Below are 13,206 nucleotides of genomic sequence, written 5' to 3' on the forward strand. Positions count from 1 at the left end.
TAGAGGAAAGAAAACTTGTCGTGTAAGCAAGTATGAGGTGGAGAGTAGGACTGTAAGACAGATGTCAAAATCTTTTCTGAATGATACACAGTGAACCAGAAGTTTGTAATGACTGCAGCTAGGAGGGATAGTGGGAGATTAAGTCACATAATGTCTTTGTATCCCCAGAGCTTAAAAACATGTTGGCATATAACTGGAGCTCTGAAGGATTTGTCGAATGCGTTCAGGCTTGAATGAATGAGTCTCAGAGGGACAGAATTGTCAACAAGATGGTGAGCAGAGGTGTACAGCAGTGATTGGGAGGGAAGAGGATACTAGTCCCTCTTCTGGAGGTGCATGCAGGGCACAGACTAAAGGTCCTCTGCTTTTGAGAGCCGTAGGAGAAGCCGCCTGACTGGGGGAGAGCCAGGTTTCAGTTGAGGATCAGAGCAGAGACCAAGCGCTCCGGTGGCGTTCCAGGGGGCAGAGTGGAAGGCGTGGCAGGTGGAAGGAGGCAGCGTAGTGAGTCAGGTGCAAGAACGGGCAGCACCTACGTGGATGCTCAAGCTGAAGAATCAGCTTCCTGGGGGAGGACAGGGTTGGCCTTTCATCCTGGGGTTTCTTCATGGAAACAGGCATGGCTGTCTTGGTAAAGCTAATCTCGCTGCATACACAGGTTTTGGTGATCTCTTCCTCAGTTCCTAATCCTAGACATTTATTTGCTTAAATTGAGAGGAAGGAAATATGGTCATGGTTCAGTAGAGTAGAATGATTTAGGATTTTCATAATGTCTTTTTACCTAAAGCAAATGATGCCTTCTCAGTGAGAGCAAATGCATTTTCTCTGATCCATGCCAATATCAATTTCCATGGTGCTATGCTTAGCTTAATTAAAAAAATCCTTCCCCACACGCGCTGATGTAGTCACACAAATGTTCCTTATTTATAGATTAAGAACACCAGGCTTGGGGCTTAGTAACTGCATGTTGCTGGGTGATCATTGAAACTTACCGAGTCTCAGCTTTCTCAGTTTTAGAATAGGGTCTGTTACATTTAACTGATAAGATTTAGGGGAGACATATAAATAAATTGTAAACACAGAGTCATTAGAGCAGTACCTGTTGTATAATTAGTATTCTCCCACCTTTAGGAAGATTTTATATTTAGCAGATATACCTGAAGTCCCTTCAAAAACATTTCCTTCTGTATCTCTTCTTCTGGGGGTCGGAGGGGACAATATGGGATGGGCCTTAATTATTCTTATGATTAAATGGTTTATCCTCAAATTATTATTATTTATTTTTTTTGGCCATACATCATATGGGATCTTAGCTCCCCACCAAGGATCAAAGCTGTGCCCCTGGCAGTGGAAGCGTAGAGTCTTAACCAGTGGACCTCCAGGGAAGTCCCTATCCTCAAATTAGGTGTTATGGAAACATCACAGGAAAGAGAAAGGCGTTCATGATAGAAATCATCTATTTGTGTAATACTCTCTCTTCTTAGGGGTTTCATGGATGCTTTTCTCCACCAAACTAATGACTCTTCGAAGAGACACAGACTCTCAGGGAGCCGTAAGAAGCCCACTGTTCTTTTCTGTAAGCCCCAAAGAAGATGGTTATTTAATAGGAAGCGGTAATGACTTCTTTCATGTTCTTAATGAAAGAATAAATTTTACATCTCAGGGTATCCCTATTTTACTTTCTGTGGCACTTTTAAGAGTAGATAAGTGAAGTTTGACATTTGGAGATTTTTAAAGGGGAAAATAGCTATATGTCAATGTATCGTTGCTTCATATACTACTAGATCTATATACATTATAAGGATAATAAGCTTTCATTGGCTTCAAGTTACCAAAGAGAATATCATGTAGCAGTTTTCTCCTACTGTTACCTACGATACATTTGGATTATGGAGAAATTTCCTGCTACTTTTAGCAGAACAATCAGAGTTAATTTCATTAAAGTAGGTGGTAGTTATAGACTGCCCTCTCTCTTTGAAGTTAATGCAGTCACAGGAGGGACTAAATTTAATTCAGGTCCTTAAACGATACACAATGTTCATGGCACTAGTAGCTGTCATTATCCTGAAGCTCTGTGTTTCACCCAGTTACGTTCCACAAAAGCAAAGTTGGAGATTTATATATAGATATATATTTTAAAAATATATAAATACTAAGGGCACTCTTTCTCAGACAGAACTTTGGAACACTTCGTAAAGGCAGAATATTTCAAGGAGGTTGTGTGGTAACAAAGCTGTACTGACAGCAAAGTTGAAGTCAGTCCTCAAAGCGTTGCCTAAATATTCTATTCTCTTTTGAACTAATGCCAAACAGATTTTAGTCTTCATCACCTTTTTCAAAAAGCCCTCATCAAAATCCCTAGTGACTGTAATACTGACAAATCCGAGGGCTGATTATTGGTCCTCATCTTTCTTAACTTTTCAACCCCGTGTGATCTGGTTGATTCTATCCTTGCAGCACGTCCTCTGTTCAGCTCCTCACCACCAACTCTCTCTTAGTTTTCCTTCTCTCTCACTGCTTGCTTCTTCTGTCTCTCTCTTGCTGGTCCTCCTTCTTCCCTCCCCTTCCATTTCCTTGTCTTCTCAATGTTGAGTAACCACTAAGCTCATTCTTTGAACTGCTTTTCTTTTCAATCAACGTCAGGTAATCTCACTAATTCTTCTAGCTTTTAATCTGATTGATATGATGATAGCACCCGATTTATTTATATATTCAGCCTGAAACTGTCTGATATCCAGGATCTGAGTGCGATTGGTCCTGAATGTGTTTATCTCTGCATCTAATGGTTATTTCAAATGTAACATGTCTGAACTGAATTCTTTTTTCCACTCAATTCTGCTTCTCCTGTAGTCTTCTCGACTCCATAAATGGCAATTCTAGCCTGTCAGTTGCCTAAACCGAAATCAGGAGCCATCCTGACTTTTCTCTTTCTCTCACACACCACATTTAATCCCTTGGCGAATCTAGGTGACTCTACCTCGAAAATACAGTGTTTTACCACTTCTCTGCCAGCACTGCCACTACTCTGGGTCAAGCCACCATCATCTGCCTCCTGGACTATTGCCACCTCCTCCCCAATGGGTCTTCCTGCTTCCATCTCTGTTGAACTGAGTCTGTCTTGTACACTTCCACCAGAGTAATTTTGCTCAGATATGTCAGGTTATGTCACCCTCTGGCTAAAAACCTTCCAATGATTCCATATTCCACTCAAAATAATCTCCGAAGTCCTTATAGTGGCCAGTGGGGTCCTGTGTGTTTTGGACCCCTGCCCTCTCTCTGACCCTGTCCTATCACTCGCTCTACTCCAGTCACTTCGGCATCCTTTGCTGTTCCTCAGGCAGTCACCAAACACATGCTTTCCTCAAGCCCTTTGCACTTGCTCGCTCTTCTGCCTGGAAAACTCTTCCCTCCAGGACCTATGTGACTTAATCCCCCACTTCCCTCATGTCTTTACTCACACTTAATCTCACCGCTGAGTCTTCTCTGACCATCCTATGTGAAATTCAACCCTTCCCTTTATTCCTACCCCTACCCTTGCCACTCCCGAAATCCCCCTTTTTTTTCATAGCACCATCATACTAAGTACTTGCTCATTTCCTTGTTTATTACCTGTCTCCCTCATTAGAATGAAAACTTGTTGAAGCTAGGGAACTTTGTCTATTTTGATCATTGCTCTCTCCTTGTGCCTAGTGTAGTGCCTCATTTATAGAAAAAAAATCCAATCCATATTTGTAGAAGGAATGAAATTGAGAGCAAGCCTTTTTTTAATGTGTATGATGGTTAACCATGACCTCATGACTTACACTTTTCAGAGTCTTTCTCCGATTATTAATTCTCCTGGTCCCTAAGGCAGCTGCATTGTTTGGCTGTAGAGCTTAGAAGGGTTGGATGGGAGATTTTTGTTGTTGTTATCATTATTAAAGGGCCAGGTTGGGAATGATTGGCCCTAGAGATTAGACAGACGCAAATGGACAGGGCAGAGGTTGGGCTAGGCCCCAGAAGGATGTGGAGGGAAGAGGTTTAGGGAGACGGTTTATCTCAGAAGTCCAATCAGAGGTGTCCCTGACTGTAGGGAGAACACAACATGAACAGGGGAAAGAAGCACTTCAGGCAGACAGTTTGGATCAGGAAGATCCTGCTGCAGGTGGGGCCCAGCCTTAGAGCTGAGGGTCAGAGCAGGCCTCGAGTTCCGCAGAAGGAAAGGCATGTAGGAGACACAGACTCGCGGATGCGAGTTTTTCTGAATTGAGGAAAAGGCAGTCCTCAGGTTGAAGGAGCGTGTAGAGTTCTGGGTGAGGTAAGTAAGAACCAAGGAAACGAGACAGAGGTTAGACATGGAAGGAATAGATGTTGGTATTTGTCAGAATGTCAAAGGCCCATTTATTTTAGAATCCTGCAGGTTGTTTATTACAAATGCAGAATCCCCCTGTCTCATCTCTGTTTATTGAGTCAGAATGAATGGAGTGAAGTCCTGGGCTGCTGTGGGAGCATGAGAAAGATCACCCAATAGCCATCTGATAAGGAAAAAGATAGAGGAAGAGACAACAGACACAACTAGGTATTAGAAGATTGTGATCAGATGTGGTACATACATACAGTGGAAGACTACTCAGCCATAAAAAAGAATGAAATTTTGCCATTTGCAGCAACGTGGATGCAACTAGAGATTATCATACTAAGTGAAATAAGTCAGACAGAGGAGGACAAACACCATATGATATCACTTATTTGTGGAATCTAAAATATGACACAAATGAACCTATCTGTGAAGCAGACGCAGAACCACGGACATAGAGAACAGACTGGTGGTTGCCAAGGGGGAGGGGGTTGGGGGAGGGATGGAGTGGGAGGTTGGGGTGAGCAGATGTAAGCTTTTATATATAGAATGGATAAACAACAAGGTCCTACTGCATAGCACAGGGAACTATATTTAATACCCTATGATAAACTATAATGGGAAAGAATATAAAAAAATGAATGTATCTATATGTGTAACTGAATCACTTTTCTGTACAGCAGTAATTAACACAACATTGTAAATCAACTATACTTCAAAACAAAACAAAACAACAACAAAAAAACAAAAACAGAAAACCCCCAAAACAAAACAAAAAAAGAAACCCTTGTGTCAAAAAAGAAAAAGATTGTAATCAGAGATTTGGGGAATATGACACACTCTATGAATCCTCTCAAATGCTGAAGAGGTTTCAGAGGGTTTGTTGATTGTACAGTAAGAGCCAGGTTTGCTTTATTGGGAGCACCACTGTTCACTCCCAATTCAGGCTACAACTAGGGAAGGATTACATACACCCATTCATATACACACATATGTATGCACGTATATATGTATATCTTATTACTCTTCATATGAAACATGTTATTTATGATGACATTTTCTGTGTGTCTGTGGAGGTAGGCATTGTTGAAAATATGTGTGTTCACATTGTGCATTGGCAGAAACACTCATGGTTGCCCCTTATCCATCTGATTCTAAAGGAGAGTTCAGAAACAGGTGACTGGGTAGGCATCTCTAACTTGTAAGTCATTTATTCACTGAACAGTGTCATGATTTTAGAAATTATAAGTTTATTGACAACTTAAAATTTGGGGTATCTGCTTAAAAATCAGATTTCTGACTTTTTAAAAAAATATTTATTTATTTTTGTCTGCATCGGGTCTTAGTTGCGGTGCGAGGGCTTCTCTCTAGTTGTGGTGTGCAGGCTCCAGAACACATGGGTTCTGTAATTGTGGCACGCCAGCTCTCCAGTTGTGGCTCGTGGGCTCAGTAGTTGCAGCACGGGGGCTTAGCTGCCCTGCGACATGTGGGATCTTAGTTCCCTGACCATGGATTGAACCCGAGTTCCCTTCATTGGAAGGCAGATTCTTAACCACTGAACCACCAGGGAAGTCTCAGATTTCTGACTTTTGATAAATCTAAATTTATGACAAAGCTAGTCTCCAGGTTTCACAGGAGGACTAAGGATGGTAGCTGTCTCCTTGGACTGAAACCTTCCTTTTTCAATTGGCCATAGTTTCCTCTTTCCCGACCCTTAGTTCTCTCATTTGAATTAATTGCCTGGTCCATCCATATGCTAAAATAATTTAATTCAGGGACTTGATTAATTCTTCAATCAACTAATTGGTCCACTCAGTCAAGACAGATGATTAAGTAGACCTGTATAGAAATACTGTCTGACTCATGTTCTCAACAACTTTTTCAATTGAACCTTCTATTGATTATTCTGCCCTTGGGCCTTTAAGTAAATTAAATCCAACTTCCAGGGAAAAGATGTTGGTTTGAAGAGTTAATGTACCAACTTCCTCTTATAAAATAAGAGAACTGTCCAAAGAAAAGAAAGTATAGTGAATGGTAACTTTCGTGAATTTTTTTCAGATAGGATACAGATGTCTCAATATGAAACAGGATACAAGAAACTAATTCAACTTTTTTTTTTTTAATTTTTACTTGTTGGCCACACAGCATGCGGGATCTTAGTTCCCTGACCAGGGATCGAATCTGTGCCCCCTGCAGTGGAAGCACAGCCTTAAGCACTGGACCACCAGGGAAGTCCCCAGCAATTCATCTTTTTTAAGAGAATAGAAATTCACTTCATTCTTTAAAGCATTATGTAAATTCTGGGTAAATTTTTTTCATGATGAGCATTTATTGTATTATAATTCTTAAAATCCCACAAAGTTTGAAGGATGGAAAAAAGATTGGACGTAGTTGGGTTATCAGCCAGAGGATGGGTTTTCACTGACATAATTCAAATGGACTCACATATGCAGTTAAGATATCCTGAGAGATTTAGCAAGTAGTAGTTACCTTACCAGTTGGTATGCTGCCATTACATCCAGCCTAGATTTAGTATGTGTATGAGGACCTCCATAAATAGTGCAGCAAAGCAGTGACTACAGATGAACTGTTTGACCGTCCTTGGTTAGTGGGAGGGCCCGCAGGCTGGCCAGGCTATATTAGTTCCCCCTGAGGAGCGCTAGACTTCTCACCATCATCAGAGAAGCTCTGGGGACAGGGAATGATTTCAAAATGGTAAGATAGAGCATGCTGAACCTCAGAGCCAGAGAAGTAGTAGGAGGACCCAAGGCTTGTGTTAGAAACCAAAGGTAAGAATTAAGGAGAGATAGAAAAGAAAAGGAAACTTACATCATCAGAGCAGTAAAGTGGCTCTAGCCAGGTATTGGAGGGACAACAAAGAGTTGCTGAAGATGAATTTATTTATTTCCCCAAAATATGGGCCATCAATAGGAAATGTGATAATGAACATGTAAATATTGTATTTTATGGGCCTGGTAACAATTGTTCTTTGTATGAGAATTTGTTAGTCAGCTGTATAAAGCCGTTGATCAGAATATTTAACATCATTTATAAATAAAGCACTCATCTTTAAATGAAAACAATTGATTTTTTTCCCAAAACAAGGGAAAAATCATCTGTTTTAATATGAAATTAATGCACTTGGTCACTTGACATGGAGAAACTGCCAAACCACAGTCGCATAATCCTAGTTGTACTCCTCACACCAAATCAGGTAAAAAGTCCATCCATTTGGGGGAAGACAATAAAACCAGACCAGAGGTAAACGATTCAATATCAAGCTCAGAGTGAAAGTAGAAGAGGAATTGGAAAATTCCTCTGTCAGGTGACGCTGTTAGCTGTTTTATAATGTGAAATGCAGTCAACATGAAGGTACAGTTACTTTCATGTGTGTATTAGCAGATATTCACAGGGAGATGAAACCACAGCAGTGGCTCCTTTGGGTCAGTTCCTGGCTCTCATTGATGACGTTTTGTTCTCTCTTTCAATGAAACCCTGTGCTCCCAGGAGTTAATGATTTCTTTTTAGTTATGTTGTAAATTAGCAATTTGTTTTTGGGAAGCAGTGAAAAGACAGCACTAGTTGTGTGCAGAGAGGGATGGGTGTCACTATAAATAAAGTCAGATGACATGGATGCCCATCCGTAGACCAGCTGGTTTACAGAAAACAGCTGGCGATGAAAATACTTATTCTGATCTTGAGCCAGCCTTGAAGGAAATGGACATATTTTAATAAGTTTATTGTGCAGCCAAATGTGGATATATGAATATTTCAGGTTGGAGAGAAAAAATACACACACGAGAATTTAAAATGGGGGATAATTTTTTTAAAAATTTTATAACAGTGGTAATGCCAGTAAAACCATGTTCGTGTTCTTCAATATCAGTGTTTAGAAGTCTTGATAAAATACCATAATTAGTAATGAAGATCACATTGTGATAACACAACCAGGGATTGTTTGATTTTAAAGAACTGTCACTCTCTTATATTTTATGATTTTCATTTTTCTTTGAATTTTATTTTATTTATTTTTTTATACAGCAGGTTCTTATTAGTTATCTATTTTATACATATTAGTGTATACATGTCAATCCCAATCTCCCAATTCATCCCACCACCACCACCCACCCCCGCCACTTTCCCCCTATGATTTCCATTTTTCACTGAAGAAACAAAACACTGACAGATTGGACATCTTTACAAACAATATCGAAAGCTTGCTTTAGATTACAGCTATAAAAAAAGACCTTCTAAAGCCAAATGCAATCAAAACACAAATTAGGAAGCCAGTCTCCATTATTTCACAAGTAGGAATAGGCAACTTTTCCATTTGGAAGTGTAGTATACTCATTAACTTAGCATCTGCTGGTGCTCTTAAAGTAGTGTGATATGAAGACATCTCTCCATGATTTCTAAGGCCGTGTTTGGGCCATTGCTGCCAATGATGATGACATATGTAAATTTGAAGTTTCACATTTCACAGAAATAAAGAGTAAGAAAAGAAATTGCAACTGTCTGATTAGAAAATCTGACCTATGCCTCAAGCTGTTCATCACGGCTTCACATACAGTTGCTCTGAAAAATTGGCTGAAAGAAAACTTTACTCTTCATCACTGTTAAACTAGTCATATAAGTGGTAGTCGTTTCCAATAGTGCTTTATTGTTTTCAACAGGCTTTAAAAATTATATAAAATTGGTGATCTATCTGTACACCAAATGCTGAATAATTGGTCTGTGGTTGCTGAAATGTTCAAAAACATTGAGCTAGAGAGCAGATCACATTTAAGGGCTGGATGTAGAGGCAAGAGGGAAATGGAGCCAGAAGCATGGAAACAATCAGTGCCAAAGAGTGTGAGATAAACAGCAAGGTGACACTGCTCACAACAGCCAAGACATGGAAGGAACCGACATGTCCATTGACAGATGAATGGGTAAAGAAGATGTGGTACATAGATACAATGGAATAGTACTCAGCCACGAAGAAGAGTGAAACAATGCCATGTGCGGCCGCGTAGATGGACCTAGGGATTATCATACTAAGGAAGTCATTCAGATAAAGACAAGTATATGATATCACTTAGGTGTGGAATCTAAAAAAATGATACAAATGAACTTACTTATAAAACAAATAGACTCACAGACTCAGAAAACAAACTTATGGTTACAAATGGGGCTAGCAGGAGAAGGAGGGAGATAAATAACAAGTTTGAGATTGACATGTACACACTACTATATGTAAAATAGGTAAACAGCAAGGACCTACTGTATAGCACATGGAATGATACTCAGTATCTTGTAATAACCTATAAGGGAAAAGAATCTGAGAAAAAAAAATATATATATACACACACATATATATATATAACTGAACCACTTTGATGTACACTTGAAACTAACACAACATTGTAAATTAACTATAGTTCAATAAAAAAATAAAAGAAATAATTTAAAAAATACCCCCAGCAACGTGTAAAGGAGTTTAGAAGATCCAGGACATCTTCTATGCGTAAACTGTGTGGTTCAGGACTAGCTCCTACTGCATGCTGGGAACATCACTTTCTGTTAAAGGCACTAAGTTGGGCTGATCAGTTGAAATTCTCACTGAAACTTTGACTTTCATCATAGGATATTACCTTCATTATCTCTGAGCCTTTCTTTCACAGTGCCCCTCACTTAATCATTTAATCCTGAGTCCCCCAACCAATAAATTCCTATATAACCCAAGATAAGGCATAAGCCTCTTTTATCTTTATATTCTTTCCATGGATGATTTTATGTACTTCCAGTTTTAACTAGTAATTCAAAGCAAATGGCTTTTAAATCAATATTTCTGCCTCATCAATCTCTTAACTCGTGGCCATTTTTCAGCTGCCAGGGGCTCTTTCTTCTCAGAGAGAACCTTCTCCCCAAAGGTGGGTTTCCTTAAACCCACAGACAAAAGTGGCCTTCTATTTTGAGCTCTCATAGCACGCTGTTCCTCTGAAATGATCACTACCACATACTTGTAGTTAACTAGTTATTCATCATGTATGTGTTGAATCCTTCATACCTTATTTCTATGCCCCTTGAGTGCTAAGACTCTTCTTTATTTTTTTATCTGTCAACCCTACTCATCCTTATTGCTTGCTGTGGTGCACACAGTGGATGGGACATATAGCTGTTCCAAAATGTTGGTTAGAGGAATATATGAATGAGTGAACCATCTTGGATTTTTTTTGGCTGCACCTCACAGCTTGCGAGATCTTAGTTCCCTGACCAGGGATTGAACTAAGGCCCCCGGCAGTGAAAGCACCAAGTCCTAACCACTGGACTGCCAGGAATCTCCCTCATCGTGGATTCTTGTGTCCCTCTTTCTGACATTTCGTTGGTCAAATAGAAATGAAATGACAATGTAAAACAACATATTTTTCTTCCTTTGCCTGCCATAAGAGAGACTATTCTTAGAACATAACACTTAACAGATTTCTTAGTGTTCCTTTTTAAAACGAGACATTTTCACTACAATGTACTGAGACCAGACTGATATGCAAAGTAAGATACAAGGCTAAAGGCCATAAGGAAAGCAATTTTGCAAAATTTAGTAAGAAAGTAGAGAAAAGAGGCTTAAGTATATGGTAATCATTGTTAACTATTGTAAATAACCAAATATTTAATATCAAAAGAAATAAATGTATGTAAGTTGTGGGCTTTGGAAGACACACATGTCAAGAACTGATATGTTAGACAGTCTTATTACCTTAGTGACTTGATAAATGTCCTCTATTTAAAATTCTAATAAACATGTAATCATTTAATGGGGTCTGTGCATCCTCTGTTGTATTTTCATTTTCCTTGCTCAATTTACTCATTTTTTTCTTTCTGTCTATATAATAGATTTTATAAAACCCATTGTTAGTTGTGCAGTGTTTTGGACATAAAAATTTGTGAGCTAATTACAGCCTTAAACATCTTTAAGTGAATCCATTCATCTTAAATGGGCTTGATGAGCTTGGGTCCTTCATTTGTCTGTCTCACACACACAGACACAAACACACACATCCGAAAATACAACAGTTATTGAAGTCCTTATAAGATCCTTTTATCAAGATTCTTCACCTATAGTAGATAAGAAGAAAGAGAACTGGAATACACGTACACAGATACACACGTATATACACACATACGCTTGCACACATGCATGTAGTACACATTTGTCACGCTTTCTACCCTATAGTCAGAATGCATGGGTGAGGAACCAATGGGTGGAGGTGGCAGTGGCAACTTTCATTGTCACACCTAATGATCCACTGTACGCATTTTTGTTTGCTCTTTGCTGGGCCCATGGGCCCAGTGGGTTTGGAGGTCCTAGTGCTCAAGGGAGGAGTACTTCCACCAAGTAATATAGTTATGGTTCCCATGAATTGGAAGCTAGAACTGCTCCTCTCTACATACTGGGCTTTGTCTGCCACTGAACCAACAGGTAGAGAATACCATCGTTGTGTGGAAGTCGATCCCAGTTATCAGAGAGAATTTGGGTGGTTCTTCTATGGTGGTGGCAAAAAAGACTATTTCTGGGAGCCGAGGAGTTCACTGGAGTTCCTTTTGAGACTCTGGCTAATAAAAAAAATGTGGCAACCCAGTAAAGATAAGACCACTGATTCATTTCCCACAGGGATGAATCTTGTGGAGTAGAAGAAGGAAGCTCTAATTAAAAACTTAGGTCTTAGGAGCCAGGCGCAGAAAGAACAAAACGATTGTTCATTTTTCCACTTTTTCCTTTTCTCTTACGTGAAGAACTCCAGCATCGGCTAGCATATGAGGTTTGCGATGGGAGTATGACTGAGTCGACATCACCCTATTATACAGTTGCCAGTGGGACTTCAAACATTTCCTGTGTTGGGGACGTGAATTTTCAACCTGGACAAAGGGTAAGCATGAATACTAAGAGGAAAAAGGGGTTAACTGTGATAGGTAATTTCACACTTCATCTCAAGACCCACACTTTCTAACCTTTTTCTGCCCCGGGAAACCAAGTTGTAAGGCTTAAATGTATGGTCTTTTTTTCCCTCTACCTTCTGGTTGGGTTTGGCCAATAGATCACCAAGGCTGTAGATCAACAGGCGGGAAAAGAATGAGGTGTGTTCACTTTTCTGGCTCAAGTTGCCTCTGACTGGCCTCTTTGACTAACATCCAATATCTTCCTCAAAGTATACGCTTCCACATGACTCCTTCCAAGCCCACGGGTCATTGTCGTTATCCTGGGTTGGTTCAACAGCACATTCTGGTTTTCCTGTACACAGTTTGTAAGCTCCTCTCATATTATCCTAACTTGCATGAGCTCCTGCTTTCTGTTAGGAACCTCACTGATATAATCCTTTTATAGCTCCTGACAGTAAAAAGAAGGTAGGCCATGAATACAAGAGGTAGGCCACCTCTTGTTAAGAGGAGGAGAAGAGGTTATGAATTGTGGCTTGGGGCTTTTAGAAAAAGGAAGAGGAAGATCTGGGGCTTAAGACTGTAGCGAATCACTAGGAATCTCTTTCTTTTCCCCGCAAATATCAGTAGGTTGCCTTGTCTTGCCTTCCCTTTTCCCTTTCCTTTCCTTTCCTTTTCTTTGTCCCTCCCTCCCTCCCTTTCTTTTTTTTTTTATTATATCCTTTTCTTATTGAGGTATAATTGACAAATAACATGGTATTAGTTTCAAGTGTACTTCATCATTATTCAGTATTCATATATACTGTGAAATGATCGATACAATAAGTCTAGTTAATATCCATCACCACACTTTTTCTTACAGTTTCTTTTCTTGGGATGAGAACATTTACGATTTAGTGTCTCAGCAACTTTCAAATTCACAACAGAGTTTTATTAACTATATTCACCATGCTGCACAT

The 13,206-nt window shown here is 39.6% G+C and overlaps 1 long non-coding RNA gene across 1 annotated transcript in view; it reads left to right on the forward strand.

Moving 5' to 3' along the window:
• The window catches only part of LOC141278518 (uncharacterized), a 253,224-nt gene that overhangs the window by 80,231 nt on the left and 159,787 nt on the right, over positions 1–13,206 (forward strand). Inside the window, exon 3 of the long non-coding RNA XR_012331278.1 lies at positions 12,107–12,240. This is a non-coding gene — a long non-coding RNA (uncharacterized lncRNA). The remainder of the gene's footprint in view (positions 1–12,106; positions 12,241–13,206) is intronic.

Source organism: Tursiops truncatus, chromosome 4 (assembly GCF_011762595.2).
Source record: "Tursiops truncatus isolate mTurTru1 chromosome 4, mTurTru1.mat.Y, whole genome shotgun sequence".
Classification (NCBI taxonomy): domain Eukaryota; kingdom Metazoa; phylum Chordata; class Mammalia; order Artiodactyla; family Delphinidae; genus Tursiops; species Tursiops truncatus.